Below are 19,580 nucleotides of genomic sequence, written 5' to 3'. Positions count from 1 at the left end.
GTTACCATAAAACTGCTATGAGTTACTGTATTTAGAACTGTGTCCAGCACATACTGGGCATTAGTTTAATTTGAATAAGGATCAAAGGAGGATTATTTTGTTTCATAGACACTTGAACATTTTTTTTCATGATTAGAAAAGAGAGAATATAAAGGAAAAGACTGGAAATATAGGAGAGATAAGGAATTATTGATGGAGAAAACTATTGGAATGGATATCTTAATCAGATGATTATTGCATTTTAGGCACTTTCTGATTGTACCCTTGTTGATTGATGAGAAATACATATCGGAATACATAATCATGCATGGTTTCCACGGCAATTTTTGTAATATTTACTAGTTCAAGTTTTAAAATGTTATATAAGAGTGAAATTCACTGTACCTGTACACATAAAGGCTTGGAGTAAGTATTATTTAATAAATGAAAAAGTGAAGGAATGAGTAAATAAAATAAAATATTTACTGCTATGCCCATTCTGTTGCTACCTTCACCTGCACTACAGGATCTTATGTTTTAAACTCCTAAATTAATGCAAAGCAGAGGAAGCAGAGGATTCTCTGAGCTCAGCCTCACCCGCCACCGGGTTCCGGAATTCACTGTATAGTAGCTGATGAGCCTGCACTGGGCGGGCACTCGGCAGTCACTTATCTATCCTGTTACATGCAGCCTTTTCCTGAGGCCGCCGTGTTCCCAGTTTGTATGCCGAGGCTTCTGCCTTATGTCTCCAGTTTAACACTCCAGTTTCCCTGTAGAATTAGAATTCAGCCCTAAATTTCAGCGCATGTTTTTGAGTCTTTGGTTTCCTTCCTATCTTTTGTCAGAGTAGGAAAGGCTGGACTCTGTCCCTTGACCCTATCCAACGCCTTGGTCCCCTCTCTCAATAACTGACACCACCAAAACATCGTGCTGCCCCCAATTTGGCTGAACATGGCCATTGCCTCCATCTCTTGCCAGCTGGATAATGTATGACACCAACCCGTATCATCTCCAGTTCACCAAGGGTCCTTTGGAAACAATAGAGGACTGTTGGCTTCTCTCAAAGGTCAGCACTGAAATTGGATCATTTCACCCAACCCATGGTCCTCTCGGCTTCCTCTTCTAGCTTCCTTTCCTCCCCCACTGGCCTATTTCTGCCATGGAAATTCCAACACACCTGTTTATCCAGCCCTTTGCAGCTAAAGCATGCCCACTCAGAGCATGAGTTTGTGCTTCTCTCAAAGATAGTGGGAACATGTTAACATCAACTCATTCCTATACACTTTTTTTTTGGTAGAAGGATGAAGTGTTCATGATCCTAAAAAGCAAACAGAGTGAAAACATATTTAATCTTTAGAGGGCCACGTTTTAAACACTTAGCACTTCTTCCTTTAATTCTTCTTTGACCACCACCAGGTTCTCAGGTTCTTGCTGTGAACAGCCTCTGACTCCAGAGGCAGTTTAATGTGTTGAAATGAGTAAGGACTTGGTAGTCAAACAACTGTGGGTTCAAATTCTGTGAAAACTACATTGTTACTTAGTCTCCCTGAGCATCAATTTGTTCAACTGTAAAGCCAGGGCTGCTCATACCTGCCACGGAGGGTTGTTTGAGGGATACATGAGAGCACAGATCAAAAGCACTCGGCCCAGTGCCTGGCACTCAGGGAAAGGTAATTCCTTCCCTTTTCTTTCTTTCTTCTGGTGATATAAACTAAAGATCAAACAGACTCCAGAATCACTCGCAATCAGTTCTACTCCTGAAGACATTCTGCAATTTTTATAAGCCACTCCGGTATCAGAAACATGACTATCAAAGCTTAATTGTCTAAGTTTTTCTGCATATATAGACTAAGCACATTTGAGCAATTTTGTAAAGTGGAAGCATTTTAAGACATTTTTGAACAGCTTATTTACGTATTTTGAAGCCCCTGGTCATTTTGAGTGTGCAATCAGCCTTATTATTATGGCACATTTTCACAGCTGTGACTACTAGACATATCTAGTCTTCCTTTAAAACTGGAGGGGGCGGTTTGCATTTGCTTTCTCTGAAATTGGGTTACACTCAACCTTAAAACCTAATTTTTTTTTCTGGGATGTATCAAAAGGGTCAGGACCTTTTCCAATTACCAGAAAAATTGTATGTTTTTTTTATTGTAAATCCATCAAGAGGATATTTCTCCATTGATTTTAGAGAGTGGAAGAGAGGAAGGAAGTGGGAGAGATAAACATTGATCTGAAAGAGACACATCCATTGGACTTGAACCTGCAACCCAGGCATGTGCCCTTGACCTGGAGTCAAACTTTCCACCTTTCGGTGTGTGGGCCTAGACTGTAACCACTGAACAACACCAGCCAGGGATGCATTTCTTTACATGATTGTTGAACAGTGGATGTATCCTGCACCAAGAAAACTGTGCATGAATCCATCCTCTCTGTGTTTCAAGACAAACTATAGATCATGGCAGTTCTAGTGACTGCTTCAGATATTTCTTTATTAAACCTTGTGTCATCATCCAGGCTATCTCCAACATTTCATATCTGCTTCTGCCCCTGTGGAAGTTTGCTCCCAAAATTCTTTGACACTCTACTTATTGATAAATGCAGTCTACATCCTCTCCCTTGAGCTCTGTAATTATCTGAGCCATAGAACACAGTGTAAATGACAGTGGCAGCTTCGTTTTCCAATTGTCTAGGGATACTTGCTTTTGAAACTCAGACACCATGCTGTGAGGAAGCAGAAGGTGTGTTGTGGAGAGGTCACTTGCAGAGGAACCAATGACCACAATCAACTTGCCAGCCAGGAACACAAACCATCTTAGTAGCTTTTTATCCTCATATGAGCTGTCCCAGCTATCCTGCTGAGCCGTGCCAAATGTTAGATTTCTGGGCACAGTAAATGATTGCTATTCTTTTAAGCCACTAAATTTTGGAGTGGTTGGTTATGCAGAGACAGGTAACTGGAACAACCCTAGAGGAGTTGCCACTGAGAGGAGTTTAAATAATATTTGGATGTAATTAATGGGCTATAATCATTTGTCTTCAGAAGGGAAATGACTCCAAATTATCTATATAGTGTCTATCTTCTCACTTCACCCCTTTGCCATTACCTCTGATTTCCTCTACCAACTTTCCTTATAACTCTGTATTCCTGATGTTTTGGTCTCCTATTGCTCCTCATGTATGCAAAACATGCCCCCAACTCCAGGACTTTACACTATTGTTCTCTGCCTAGAATCCTCTTCACCCATGTATCCACTCAGGTTATCTCCTCTGAGTCTTTGCTCAAATGTGACTATCACAATGTAGACTACTCTATCTAAATTACATATTAACCTTTACCAGTGAACTCCTTATCTCTTTTACCTTGTTACAATTTTCTTCATATAACATTCATTAACATAATCCCTTGTTTATTTCTACATCAGTAGGATGGAAGATCAATAAAAACAGGGATTTTTAATATTTTTCCCTTCTTGGTTCAACAAGGTAATATTTGGTGTTCAATAAGTATTTGATGAGTGAATAGAGAATCATAGAGGTCAGCTACCACTAAGTATATATATATAGAAGTATGGTATGCATTATTTTCCTAAGTGAGAGATGAAATAATCAAAGCTCAATAGCGTGGGATGGGTACAAAGACAGTTAAGTAGCAGATTGTAAGTTTGACAGAGTCATCTAGAAGTGTGGAGTCCAGCAGCCAACTCATGAAGATCCCACAGGACAGAATAATTTCCTGACTGCAGTAAAAAACCTAAAACATTAGGAGAGTGAGAGATGAAGGAGACTATTCCTGTGTATAGGTGGCTAATGAGGTTGCAATAAAACTAAGCTCTTGTTCTGAGAGACCTCCAAATTTTGTCAACTTTTGAATATTATATAATAGGAATTAATCGGAATGCATTCTTTGATGTCTGCCTTCTCTTACTCACCATTGTTTTCAGTGTTAATCATGTTGTAGGTAACTATAATTCATTCACTTTTCATTGCTGAATGGTATTTCATCATATTACTGTATCACAATTTGTTTATTCTTCCATCAATGAACATTTGAATTATTTTAAGTTTTGCTCTTTTATAAGCACTGTTACTAAGAACATTATTATATACTAGAGGCCCAGTGCATGGATTCGTGCAGCGGTGCAGTCCCTCGGCCTGGACTGCACCCTCTCGCAATCCGGGATCCCTCGAGGGACCCCACCAGTGCACGAATCTCTGCACCAGGCCTCTAGTCCAGTGATGGCGAACCTATGACACGCGTGTCAGAGGTGACACGCGAACTCATTTTTTTGGTTGATTTTTCTTTGTTAAATGGCATTAACTATATAAAATAAATATCAAAAATATAAGTCTTGCCAAAACCGGTTTGGCTCAGTGGATAGAGCGTCGGCCTGTGGATTGAAAGGTCCCAGGTTCGATTCCGGTCAAGGGCATGTACCTTGGTTGTGGGCACATCCCTAGTAGGAGATGTGCAGGAGGCAGCTAATCGATGTTTCTCTCTCATCGATGTTTCTAACTCTCTATCCCTCTCCCTTCCTCTCTGTAAAAAATCAATAAAATATATTTTTTAAAAAAATATATATATAAGTCTTTGTTTTACTATGGTTGCAAATATCAAAAAAATTCTATATGTGACACGGCACCAGAGTTAAGTTAGGGTTTTTCAAAATGCTGACACGCCGAGGTCAAAAGGTTCGCCATCACTGTTCTAGTCTATAAATATAAAAGGCTAGGCGACTGGCAGACTGGCTGACCAGCCGGTAAATATGACGTACACTGACCACCAGGGTGCAGACGCTCAACACAGGAGCTGCTGAGCTACAGAAACTTTGCAGAGTGCCCTCTCGCACTCCAGGACCCTTCGGGGGATGCCGAAGAGCCGGTTTCAACCCGATCCCCGCAGGCCAGGCCAAGGGACCCCACCTGCTGAAGAGACCCTGCTCACTCCCTAGACGCCCTTCGAGCCATGGCACCACCCCAGGCAGCCAGCTGGGAAGGGACCTCGGGAGATTGGCTCTAGAGCATATCTAGCACGTCTCGCCCAGTCCTGCCCTGCCAGCCACCTTCTAATTAATTTACTTTCAATGTGTACGAATCCATGCATGGGGCCTGTAGTATGTATATAAGATCTTTGGTTAATCTCTTCAAACCCCCTCTCCCCTCTTCCCTCTGAGATTCATCAGTCGGTTCCGTGTTTCCATACCTGTGGTTTCCACTCCTGCATTGAGCGTCTGCCCCCTGGTGGTCAGTGCACGTCATAGCTACCATACGGTTAGCCGGTCACAGAGTTAGCCAGTTGGCCAATTGCTTAGGCTTTTATATATATAGACTAGAGGCCCAGTGCATGAAATTCGTGCATGGGTAGGGTCTCTAGGCCGGGCCAGCAATCAGGGCTGATCTGTGGGACGACTGGCAGGGCAATTGGGGGGCACCCGCTGGCACCCAGCTTGGCCGGCCTGGTGCTGCCTGCTTTCCGGCCCAGCCCCCAGCCGCTGTCGCCACCCGCTTGCTGGCTGGTCCTGCACCCCCGCCACTGCCACCGGTTGCCTCCCTCTGTGGGGCGACCAGTGGGGCAATCAGGGGGCCCCCACTGGCACCCACCTTGGCTGGCCTGGGGCCTGCAGGCTGGGGAAAGCTCCTGCATTGAGTGTTTGCCCCTGGTGATCAGTGCTTGTCATAGCAACCAGTCGTTCCGCTGGTCGATTTGCATATTAGGCTTTTATTATATAAAACATATCCTGTTGCACATAAGCACTTGGTACTCTAAGGATGATATCAGAACAGAACAGCTGGCTCATAGGAATGGATGTCATCAAGTTTACTGATAATACCAACTTTTTCTAAAATGTTTGCACCAATATATATCCCCATTAACAGTATATGAAGTTTTTGTGGCTCCATATACTTATCAACTCTTGTTTTGAGTTGACTTTTTTTTTTCCTCCTCCTTCTAGCCCTTCCCCTCTCCCTCTCTCTCTTTTTGGCTTTTGAAAGGAAGTTTTCAATTTTATTATGGTGAAATTTATAAATATTTTCCTTTGTGGTTGCAGTTTTGTTTGTTTGTTTGTTTTGTTTTTGTCTTGACCTGTACTTACACTGGGGTGAAAAAGATCCTATATTGTCTCCTAAAACCTTTTTTTGTTTTACCTTTCACATTTAGGTCTATAATCGATGCTAACTAATTTTTGAGTATGAGTTAGAGACCCAGTTTCATTGTTTTTCCAAATAAATACCCAATTTTTCCAGCTCCATTTTATACTCCATCTCCACTGTTCTGCAGTGTTACCTTTATCAAGGGATCATATAAGCATAAGTCATTTCTGAATTTTTTGGGGGCCATAAGCTTTCACTCTTAACCTTTCAACATCAGGTAGACAGAAAGGACAGTGATCACATCTCAACTGTATTGAATGTTTGCCTGTTCTCCTACAGGGTGTGAGGTCCTCTGATACAAATTAAAATATTTTTTTTTATCCACACCTTGGCTCAGTTGGGAGACTATTACTCCTCCACACCAAAGCTGTCCGAAGACCAAACCATAAAGTAGGAAATTCTGTATTTGGCACATCTCGGTGTCCTTCATGCTTGTTCTCTCATAACATGATAACTAGGCTTTTCCAGGCACCCAGCATCTAGATACTCTGGTTAGTGAAAATAAATTTATTTTTCACCTTCTTCCCTCCTACCTCAGTTTCCTTCAAGATCTTACTAAGTGATGGCAAATTAATGTGTTAGGTACCGGGAAAATCTCAATTGTAACAGGGCATTTCTCAAACAGCAAACATTTGAAAACAAAAGCAATGAATTTTAACAGGGAAATTTCACACAATGCAGTTGAAATGATACTTGCAAGCGCAGTTCTTTCTAGCAGTCTTAAAAAAATCAGGCCATGTAGCAACTGTCATCTCCTCTTACCTTTATGTAACAGCCTACCTAGCAGTCAATGTTCATTGTGTATTTAGAGATATAGCTATTGCCCAAGGAACACCTCCGGAGCTTAGGGGCTTTGAGGCTGAGTGGGCCCCTGAGACCAATCTGGAAGTCACACCACTTAGGCTATTAAGGTAACCCTCTACCTACTGGAATATACTGTTCACTCAAAAAGGAATATTTATAGGGTTTGTGAAAGTCTCTAGGCTCCATAAAATAATAGATTGGCATGCAGTAGCCACTTCAACTAAATTCTCTCACAGTTCATATGAGAAATTCACTTGCTGAAAATCAGTTACTGGGATTAAGAGTTTAATTATTCATTTGATTTTGAACTACACAAGGAAAGTAGGAAAGGTTCAGCCAAGCAAGCCAGACTCCGGGAAAGGGAGAAAGCCCACACCAGTGTCCAGGTCTTTTCACAGGACCCAATGCCAACAAAGAACTCGCTGCAGTTCATAGTGTTTGGGAGTGGGGGTGGGAGTGGTGGGTAATTGCGGGGGGGGGGGGCAGATGTGAAGGCTTAATATTTCCTAGTATTTTGTCATTAACAGCTATGTCCATGGATTCAAATTTTTGTAATGGGAGGGAGTAGAGAAGGAGGAACTTCTATTGTATTTTTTAACTGTGCTTGGTGCTTCAGGCATTTTATGAAGGTGTAGCCACAGATGTCATCATTTTAAAGATGAGGAAACTCCAGATTAGAGAAGTTAAGCCACTGGGCCAAGAACACATGATTAACTCTGCCACATATGGTTCCCAGCTTCTCTTTACTCATTGAGGGACTGTGTTCATTTCTTTGGGCCTCTGCCTCAGACTCCAAATAGTACTGCTTTAGAATCCGGTAGCTGAGTAGCAATTTATACATATCATAGAATCAGCTCAAAGTTACAAAAAACAAAAAATATCATGTGTTATGATGTCAGTTATTCATCTAAGCTGCAGTCATCTATCTATATATATAAAAGCCTAAGTGACCATCACAACCAAACGGACAACCGAACAGGCTGCATGTGGTGACTAGGTCGGCAGGGGGGTTAGTGAAGGGTGACCAAATGACTGAGCAGCAGGTTGTGTGGGGCAACCAGGCCGGCAGGGGGGTTGGTGAGGGGCGACCAAATGACTGAGCAGCAGGCTGCGTAGGGTGACCAGGCTGGCAGGGGAGGCAGTTGGGGGTGAGCAGGCCAGCAGGGGGGCAGCTAGGGGCAATCAGGAAAGCAGGGAGGTGAGCAGTTAGGAGCCAATGGTCCCGGATTGTGAGAGGGATGTCCAACTGCCTGGGGATAGGGCCTAAACCGGCAGTCAGACATCCCACGAGGGGTCCCAGATTGGAGAGGGTGCAGGCTGGGCTGAGGGGAACCCCCTCATGCACGAATTTTGTGCACCGGGTCTCTAGTATGTATGTATGTGTGTGTGTGTGTGTGTGTGTGTGTGTGTGTGTATAAAAGTCCAGTGACCAGAACAGCAGAACGACCAGAATGACTGGTGGCTATGATGTGCACTGTGGCAGCCAATCAGCCTGATCCAGGCCCCGATCAGCCCCCAACACCCTGGGGGCAGAGCCAGCCGGCCAACCACCTGCGGCCCCTCCATCTCGCCAGCCCAGCCCAATGGGCCTCCATTGGGGCAGGCTGGCCAGACCCCACCCATGCACAGATTCATGTAGTTTTATAATAAGATCTGCCATTCCCATAAATTGATCTCAAGCTCTAATGTCTACCTATCATTTTTTAAAATAATAACTATAACTAAAGTAGTTATTAGGAGACTTCTAGTGCCTGATACAACAGATCATATACTTTAATCTTTCCAACAACAAATTAGGTAACCCATTTTACAGATGAGAAAACTGGCTAAATTGCTTGCCTAAGCTAGCAAATGGAGAATGGGAATTTGAAACTAGGCATCTCTGTCTTGTTTGCCCAGTATTCGCAATTGCACTAAGTCCTAAGATATTATTACACCATATTTATTTCAAAGCTCATGGAAGTTTAGAAGTTAAATACTAACAAAGATTTACCTTCTTCAGGGTGAATCGAATATTTCTATGCACCCACTCAACATCGTTTTCAACAGAAATGAATATGAAAGTTTAACTTTTTCTGTACATCAAAGCAGAAAAGTATAACTTTTTCTGTATATCCACTCTTTCCCTTACCAAAGAAAGCCCACAAGTTCTGCCTGTTTATATACCTGCCAGCAGTGCAAAGGCCTGCTACCTAAGAATGGTTCTGCTAGTTTCCTGGAGTTACAAGAACCAATCCCCTAATGTCTGCTCCCTCATCTCAACTCTGGAATCCTGAGTCCTGTTCTGCATTAACATTGGCTAGGTGCCTTGAGGCTAAAAGGAACATTTTATCATGGCTCTTTCATCCAGTGGGCCATACAACAGGTGTTATATCTTCAACTACCTTCTACACGCTGATGACTTTCAAATTTATGCTTCAAGTTCAGCCCTATCCTCCAAGTTCTAGATTTATATTTTAACTGCTTCCACAATATTTCCATTTGAGCATATACTAGGCATTTCAACATAGTGTGGCCAAACCAGAATTCTTGATAGAAGGCATCCATCTAAATACAATCTGGAGCCCTTTTTAGCCCTTCTATAGCTCAGTAAATGCTGAGTGAAAAAGTACTACCCACCCTCCACTCGGTTGCTCAGTCAACAATCTAGAAGCCATTCTTGATTTCTGTCTTTTGCTACCATCCCATTCTCAATTCATTAATAGATTGTGTTGTACCTACCACTTCTTACCAACTGTGCCCCTAAAATTAAATTCCATGTCAAATCATCACCAGCCTGCACTACGAAAACAGGTCCTAATGGGTCCCCCTACCAGTGGTCAGCAAACTGCGCCTCGTGAGCCACATGCGGCTCTTTGGCCCCTTGAGTGTGGCTCTTCCACAAAATACCGACTTCTGTGCATGGGCCACGAAGTTTCAATAGCACTGTACATGCGCGCCCGCACATGGTATTTTGTGGAAAAGCCACACTCAAGGGGCCAAAGAACTGCATGTGGCTTGCAAGCCGCAGTTTGCTGACCACTGCCCTAACCCATTGCTTGCCCCTTACAATTAATTCCCTACACAGCACTTTGTAAAATAGAAATTAAATTATGTAACTCTCTTGCTTAATGATGTTGGCCCCACCTCCTCTCCAACCTCATATCCCTACATTTTCCATCTTCTTTTGCTCTTTTAGAAAGTTCAGCCTGGCTGGTGTGGCTCAGTGGTTGAGTGTTGACCCATGAACCAAGAGGTCACCAGTTTGATTCCCAACCTGGGCACATGCCCTGGTTGTGGGCTCATGGGGAGTGCAGAAGGCAGCCCATCAATGTATCTCTCTCATAGTAGTAGATGTTCCTATCTCTCTACCCTGATCCCTTTTGCTCTCTAAAATTAATAAAGACATATTTAAAAAATTAAAAAGTCCAAATAGGTTAATCTCTCAGTATCTTTTCACATGCTACTTCTCTATTTGAAGCACCTGTCCTTCTTAAAGAGGCCTTCTCTGACCTCCCCAAATAAAGCACACACACTCCCACCTCTGTCACTCCCTACCACGTTACCCTATTTTTCTTGTTCAAAGTCACTTATTAGTAAATGAATTTAGCATAATTATTCTTTTACATGTGTGCTGTCTACCTTGCCCATCTCCCCCAATATAATGTATGTTTTTTGAAAGCATGGTCATACATCTTTTGTTCACTGCTAGATCTCCTGTGCCTAAAACAGTGTCTGGCACAAAGTAGACACTCAGCAGATAATTATTTACTGACCAATTTGTTGAATTTTCCCCATAGAATTTGATAGGGTTATTCCTCTGCCACCATTTGATGGGAGAGGAGTTCTCTCAGAAGAAGCAGTCTTCATTTTTAAGACATATCCAGAGTTGTAATGAGTCCCTAGGATTGCTGTCCAGGACAGCAGCCAGTGTTCCCGATGCCATGTGAACTCTGACTCCTGAAACTTGTGGGTGAGATCTCAGAGATTACACTTTACAATCCACTGGGATATGAAGCAGTCCTTAGGTCTTTCATGGTCACTCCTGCAAGCAGCTACCACCACTGAAGTACATGGCTCCTGAAGACCCTCACCTTCACAGCATCCCTGGTAGATGCTCCACAGCTACCTATGAGGATCACAGGGGAGTTCACTAACCACAGTGCCTTCCCTGCTGAGGGTCAGGCCCATGGCAAGTGGCACAAAGCCGATAATACAAGAAACTATTCCATTTGTGTAGAATCAGAAGTATTTCTGCCTCTAATCCACTTTTAAACATTATTTTGTTAATTAATTTACAGTTTTCAAAGGGAAGGATAGTTGGAAAAACTATCCCATATCTATCACCTTTGTGAACTTGATCAAGTGATCCAATCCTCTTCATACCTCAGTTGTGTAACTGGCTCTGCTTCATGTTTAAGTGAGTTTTAACTTTAGTCCCAGCTTTGTCTAAAAGCTGGGCCTCATGCTCCATAAGTACTATTTGATGATGATTATCACCTCGCAGCCACAAATCTTGGTTTCTCTGTTACTATGAAGTTATTAATATTTAATACCAGATGGCATTTTCAAAATAACGTGTGTAAAAAATGCTATTGAAACTCTAATGACTGTTTAGTTTATCCTGGAAGACCAGCACATAACACTGTAACTCAGGGTAAAATCAAAAGACCGATGAAGCATCATGAGAGAATAAAGAAGAACAAAAAATGTATGGTCTTGAAGATATAAGGGGATTGAGCAGCTTAATTGTTAACATTTATATACAAGTAAGCACCATAATAATGAGGATTTAATAATAATATATTTTAAAACACCATTTCCTGATTATTAACCTTTTTAAAAAATATTTTTATTTCAGAGAGGAAGAGAAAGAGAGAGAGAGAGAGAGAGAGAGAGAGAGAGAGAGAGAGAGAGAGAAAACATCACTGATGAGAAAGAATCATTGATTGGCTGCCTCCTGCATACCCCCACTGGGGATTGAGCCCGCAACCTGGGCATGTGCCCTGACCCGGAATCAAACTGTGACCTCCTGGTCAATACTCAACCACTGAGCCATGTCTGCCAGGCTAATTATTAATTTAAAAACTAAATAATTCTGGGAAGAAAAAACTAAAAAGTACTATAAATGAAAATGTTGTTAATATAGTGCCACTTCAAGTTTGGTCCTCAGACCAGAGCATCATTATCACCTGGGAGCTTGTTAGAAATGGACATTTTGGCACCCTGGCCTGTGTTGCTCAGTGGTTAGAGTGTTGGGCCAAGCACGAACCAACAGGTCTCAGGTTTGATTCCTGGTCAAGGGTATGTTCCTGGGTTGCAGGTTCAATCCTGGCCCCGGTTGGGGTGAATAGGGGAGGCAACTAATTGATATATCTCTCTCACATGGATCTTTCTCTTTCTTTCTCTTTTGCCTTTCTTCCCACTCTCTCTAAAAAGCCTATGCAAAAAAATATCTTCAGGTGAGGATTAACAAAAAAATAAAAACTTGGGGGCCTCCAATCAGACTTTAATCAGAATATCTGGAATTGCCAACTGGTTTTTAATCTAATAAGTTTTCCAGATGACTCCACACACTCTAAAATTTAAGAAGCACTGTTAATGCAGCAGCATCAAATGTTTGTGAGGTAAAGCCAGTAATAAATAAGTGATTCAGCCTGGTTGGTGAACTGGAAAGCTCATGCATGTCCCACTTAAAGGAAAAAGCTGCTATGCCGCTTTGGCTGATGTTACTACCTAGAAATGTGCATCCATCATTCTCAACTGTTTTAATACATCTAAAATTTGAGGTAAAAAAATTTGCACTTTGCAATGCTATCAAACAATTAAAAATTTTAAACACAGCTTAGTTATAACAAAAGCTCTGTGGTAATACTGTGCCTGGGCTAGTTGAGGAATAACACAGAAGACAGTGTGAGTATTCATTTTGAGACAAGTAGGATATGGAGCAGGGAGTAGATGTGATTGGCGATGCAAAGGAGACCAGGTGTAGCAGGGGTCCTCAAACTACGGCCTGCGGGCCACATGCAAATACAAATACTGTATTTGTTCCCATTTTGTTTTTTTACTTCAAAATAAGATATGTGCAGTGTGCATAGGAATTTGTTCATAGTTTTTTTTTTAAACTATAGTCCGGCCCTCCAACGGTCTGAGGGACAGTGAACTGGCCCCCTGTTTAAAAGTTTGAGGACCCCTGGTAGAGCCTTGAAGGCATTGGAAGGATTTGGATTTTTCTTTGAATGAAATGAGAAGCCATTGGAGGGCTTTGAGCAGAGAAATTATATAATCTAATTCATATTTAAAATGGTCACTCTGACTACTGTTTTTCAATGGCAAAACCAGGACCAGAGCTAGATCTCCAGCTTCTCATTCTAATAATGCTCTATCATACAGTTGAACTCATGAAAAATTCAATTAACCAGTGTCAGATATAGACCTTGGTATTAAATATGGACAGAAACCAGTATATAATGCATTCTTGGCAAATGTGTTTCTAGTATGTAGTGAGCACCTCTAATGATTGGTTATTTCAAGGTGGCCAATTCTATTTTTAGACTCTGCTAATCCCTGAGATTAAACCTCAGTTTCCTTGTCTTTTGCCTATCCATGTGTCCCATGTTGCTCTAGAATTTGGATCTAAGATAAATTAAATACATCTACATGATAATGCTCTAATGCTCCATTTTTTATTCAATTGAGTCAACTTTTCCAAAAGAATATGGTTTCATGTGTCCTCCCAAAGTTTTTTTTAGAGTGGATGCCAAAATTTAAGAATAAATAGATCATCACTAAGTGAACCAGAACCATTACTTCCCTTCGTCAGACATTGTGCTTCGTGCCTTATCATACTATTTACTCCTCCTGTGTTTGTTGATAAATCAAATGCTTAAGTACTTTTCTTTTCCAACATCAAGGACTTTATCTGACTTAAGTGTGTGATTCTACATTTATTTCAGTTACATTTAATTTTGTCTGAGCTTCTGCTCAGGTAGCTTAGTTGGTTAGAGTATCATCCTGAAATGCCAAGGTTGCTGGTTCAATCCTTGGAGTCAGGGCACATACAAGAATAAACCAATGAATGCATAAGTAAGTGGAACAACAAATCGATGTTTCTCTCTCTTTCCCTTCCTCTTTCTCTAAAGTCAATAAAAAAATATTTTAATTTGTCAGAGCAATGCTGCCAGCTATAAATTAATTTTGATGTGATTGCTGCCCAACATACTTATATTCTTCCTAGTTTTGTGTTATCTACAATTTAGATAAGATGCAATTTATGTCTTAAAGGCATTCATATAATGTTGAATACAATAAGGGCTAATGACAGGTTTGGGAAATCCTATAACCTAATGGTGTCAAAATACCTTCCTGTAACCATGACAGACATTAATAATTGATGGTGGAAATCTACACAACTCGGTTTCAGAGTCCTAAACACCACACTCCTGGTAGCCGCCACTAATCAATGATATTTGGCACTTGAGACACAGATGATTTGACATCCTCAGCTCAGAACAATGTATAGTGACATGCTTCAGATTCACATCTACCATTGCTGTGGCAACTATTACATTTACTTTATATTTTGTACTATTGAGTCTTTTCTGTCAAGTTCAAGAGTACTAAAAATTAACTTGGTGAGATTCTTATTAAACAAATGTTGGCACACTTGAGGTTGTCCCACAGGTCTCTGAGATGCTACTCATTTTTCTTCAATAGTTTCCTTTTATTTTCTTTATTGGATTATTTCTATCGATTCTATATATTTTGTATTGATCTATGTTTACATTCATTAATTCTTTTTTCTACCATCTGTTTATCTTATGTGCGTTATTGATTTCATCTTGTGGATTTTTTTTTCTTTTTGTTATTATGCTTTTCAGCTATTAGAAATTCCACTTGTTTCTTTTTAATAGTTTCTATTTTTTAAGATATTCTATGTCATGAGTTATTATCATCATACTCTCTTGAACTTTTTTCCCTTTAACTATTTGAAATATTTACAATAGCTTATTTGAAATCTTTGTCTGCTAAAGATCCAGGCCCTCTCAAAGACAGTTTATTGTTTGTTATTGTTTTGTTTTCCTGTGTCTGAGTTACACTTTCCTGTTTTTCTACATGGTTTTCTCATTTATTTGTGTTTGTTTAAAAGTAGGTATTTTAGATTATATATTACTAGAGGCCCAGTGCACGAAATTTGTGCACTGGGGGGTGGGGTTCCCTCAGCCCAGCCTGCCCCTCTCACAGTCCAGGAGCCCTCATTGGATGTCCTACTGACGGCCACAGTCTGGCAGCAGAGGCTCGGAGCAGGCGTCCTGTGTGTGTGTGTGTGTGTGTGTGTGTGTGTGTGTATGTGTCCGCTGGGGGCCTGCCCCCAGCCACATTGCCACATTGGAGGCTCAGAGCAGGCGCTGTGTGTGTGTGTATGTGTGTGTGTGAGTGTGTGTGTCTGCTGGGGGCCTGCCCCCAGCCACACCGTGGAGGCTTGGAGCAGGCACCCCTCTGTGTTGATCTCTCAGGCTCCTGGCCTCCACTGCATGTTTTTCTCTCCCTTGAGCTGTGGCCAGGGTGGGGTGCTGCCTACAGGCTGCACTTTCCTGCTCATGGATCACCGGATCACTGCAGAGACCGGGGGCAGGCCCTGCTGGGTGCTGCCTGCGGGGAACTTTCCTGCTCTGGGATCGCCATGGCGATCCCAGGAGCAGGCCCACCTGGGGGCCGCTGCCCTCCACACTTGCCTGCTCTGGGATCGCCATGGGGTCCCAGCCGGCAGCGGGGCTTAGGCGGCACACGGGGGTCCCGGCTGGGGCGGGGCTTAGGTGACGCTATTGCGCCGCCTAAGCCCGGCTGCCCAGGACCGCATACGGGGCTCAGATGGCATCTGGCTCTGGCCAGCCCTGCCTGCAGTATGCAAATTAGCCGCTATCTTCGATGGCGGTTAATTTGCATATGGCACTGATTAGCCAATGGGAAGTGTAGCGAAAGTATGGTCAATTACCCTTTTTGTCTTTTATTAGATAGGATAGCAACTGTAGATTATGATTTTTTTCCTGAGAACTGTTGTTCTAGATTTTCTGTTTAGTTTTTGGATTTTATCTGTTTATTCATTTGTTTATTTCATACCTTATTTGGAATTAATCTGTGGAATTAGTTTCCCTTATAGAAGTCTCTATCAGTACTTTTTTATTTTAATTTTTAGTCCAATGGGTCAACCCATGTGTGTCTGCATAGCTTAGTAGTCATTAGATGAGTGTTCAAACACCTCAAACCAAAAAGGCTTTCACTCCATGTGTGAGTTGCGGATCAACTTGAGGCAGTTTTCAAGTCAAGGAACTGGGTGTTTGACTTATCTCTGGTTCATATTTCCATTTTATGTTCCAGATCTAGTAACTCATTCTTTTTCTTGTTCTAGTCCAGTTTCCCTGCTCAAAAGTGTGCCATATATGTCAATGTCTAAGTCCTGGTCCTGTTCTTGAACTGAAAGTTTAAGCTTGCATTCATCCCTAGCTGTACCCTTACACTGCCTGCTTTGCCTGGATAGCCATCTACTAGCTGTTAGTAACCTTCTGACACTGGGTTGTCAGTTTCAGGTTTGGCCTGTGCCATGAGAACTAAGCTCCTAACCTAGATGAATAAGGTCAATAGAGGGATTAAATTTCAGAGAGAAGTCACGCTTTATTTATCATGGTATTTCTTATGCCTGATACAGTGTGGTGTTTTGTTCTTCATAACCACCCAAAAAACCATTTGTGACATTAAGTAATATAACTATAATTTTTCCCTTAATTCTCAAAAGTCTTAAGGAAGTTTTATAATTTCTGAGCTTATTTTTGATAGACTACTTATCAATCAGAGAAAGGCAATTTAAGAATGGTATAAAAACTACATATATTCAGATTTACACATTTACAAATTTATATTAAGTATTTTAAGTAATAAAAATAAAATATATCTAAGTAAAGAATTTCTTTCTTTATTAGCAATGGGTATGGCCTTAGTAATTAACCACCATGGCAGCCATACTATCATACAAAGATATCTATGAAATAATGATTCTTTCCTGGAATAATATGCATATTAATTAGTTCCTACAGCACTTGAGAGACTTCTGTTCTATTCCCATCAGCAAGGTCAGGAGATGCATCCACCTTAGTTAGCAGCAAATTTAAAATCTTGAAGCAAGTTGGGGTCACAGAGAAGACTGGGCACCCCAAGGGAAAGGCAAAACCAGAGATAAGAATTTTTCACAGCCTTCAAATGATAGCATGTGACCTAATCAATGGACTGTATTTGTAAGCACCCTAATCCCATTACCCACAATTGGAATGGACAGTTCTGTTCAATTAGTACATGGCCAGGGTGGGTTTGAATTTAGTGTTAAAAATGTAGGTGTGCCACATTAAAATTCAAATATTCAAATGAGAAGCCTCAAGAGGATTTGGATTTAACAACTGATACCAAGCTATGTATAATAAGATAAGAAGTTTGCCCACTAGAATTTAAACTTGACTCATGATTTACTCTAAGGTAAAAATGCCAAAATTACCTCAACTTTGTTCATAAACTGCTAATCAGCATTTAGATTTTAGAGTCTAGGGATTCCCTAAATATAGAAACCTACATCAACAAAAGAGTTCTTTTTTTTTTTTTTTATAACACAGACATGACATGTTGCTGTTCCCCAAAGGATTATGTCTATACTTATTAATGTTTTATTTCTAAAAGTTTAAATTCTACCAAGTGAATTATACATACATATAAACTAATCTGAAGCATTTTTAAGTTAATCCCAAAGGGCTAAATTATGTATTTGAGTACTTTGAGATATTATATTGTCCTAAATTTTCCTAAAATAATAAAATGTCATTAGAAACATAAACTCAAAGCATATAATTCAAAAGTATAAATAATTCTGGAGAGTGGTGAGGGTTGGTGGGAGGGTAAACTCATGTTTGGGGAAGCTATACAAACTGTTTTTATTTTGCTTTGTTTTTGCTTTGCGTGCTGCCCCCAGAGGAGCCATGGACCGGGCTTCCTTGCGCCTCTCCTGCACATGCTGTGGGCCATGTTGCCTCTCTGGGGTTTGGGAATAAGAATTTGCATTGGAATGATATTTCTATTTTGAGACTGAAAGATTCTCTTTGTTAATTTCCCCAATCAGATCTTACACAAAACTCAGACATTTACATGTGAGGAGCCAGAGGAGGCTGGGCTGGAAGCTGTGGCCCCAGTCTCTGTCTCAAAACTGCGGTCACTGTCACAGCACGCAAATGCCTTCCAGGAACCACAGATTTCACTTAACTTCCCTGGTGTTCGTGTGCAAGAGTTCTGTTTTCCCAGTTTCTCAAATTGGGAGAATGTCCATCATTTAAAAATGGAGCCTTTGCTGGTGTGGTTCAGTGGTTGGAGCGCTGGCCTGCACACCAAAGGGTCTTGGGTTCCATATCCGGTGAAGGGCATGTACCTGGGTTGCAGGTTCATTTCGGCTCCCGGTGGGGCGCATTGGGGAGGCAACCAATCCATGTGCCTCTGGCACATCGATGTTTCTCTCCCCCTTCTTCCCTCCCTTCCACTCTCTTTCAGAACAATGGGAAAAATATCCTTGGGTGAGGATTTAAAAAATGATTTAAAAAAGGAATATGTTGGCTCTTGGAAGCAAAACCCTGAGTAGAAAGTTGAGGCACCAAGTTGTTTTGGGGGGCAAGTGAGCACCTCCCTTCTCGGCGGCAGAGCAGCCACTTGTGTCAATCCTTCCCACAGCCCCAGGCAGGTTAGAACGGAAAGATACAGGAATCTGCGACTGTGGTCAGCTCGGTTCCTTCTGGGAACACAGCCACTACCATGTGAAAAGTGCAGTCACACTACAGAGGGGGTGGGGCATGGGCAGGTCAAACACCACAAAGCTTTACTTCTCTCTTCCTTTTTAAAAATATGTTAAAACCCAGGCATGTGCCCTGACTAGGAATCAATCTGGTGACCTCTTAGTTCATGGGTTGATGCTCAACCACTGAACCACACTGGCAGGCTACTTCTCTTTTCAAGCAGCATTTACTTGACTTGGTGTTGGCTTAATTGCTGCAGATCTCTGTTTTGGAGAGTCCAACAATGCCAGTTCTGTTAGTTTCAGTTTGTTTTTTGGTCAAATTGTTTTTTAATATTAAGATAGTAGTCTCTTGACCAAATTCTCTATACACACATTTCACTTGGGAGATTTAAAAAATTAGAGAACTAGATGATTCTTTAGTGTAAGGAAAGAGTATTGTTAACAAATGTACCGGTACTTTAATAATATGCCTCCAAAACATCATATGCTCCCAAATAATATTCTTCCAAAACATCGTATTTATGTTGAAAGGAATGAAGAAGCAAAGTGGCTAAATGTAGCATTTTTAAAATATTTTGTGAAAGCTTTTAAAAAGATTTTTTCTCAGTTATAGTTGACATACAATATTATATTAGTTTCATTTGTACAACATAGTGATTAGACATTTATCTAATAAATAATGATCTTACAAAATAATCACCCTAATATGTCTAGTACCTATCTGACACCATACATTATCATTAAAATATTATTCACTATATTTCCTATACTGTGCATTACAGCCCGATGACTGTTTTATAACTGGCCACTTGTACTTTTTAATCCAAATGGGCATCTTAAACCA

The sequence above is a fragment of the Myotis lucifugus genome, unplaced genomic scaffold, assembly GCF_000147115.1.
Source record: "Myotis lucifugus unplaced genomic scaffold, Myoluc2.0 scaffold_5, whole genome shotgun sequence".
In the NCBI taxonomy this organism is placed as follows: Eukaryota; Metazoa; Chordata; class Mammalia; order Chiroptera; family Vespertilionidae; genus Myotis; species Myotis lucifugus.
This window is presented reverse-complemented; position numbering follows the sequence as displayed.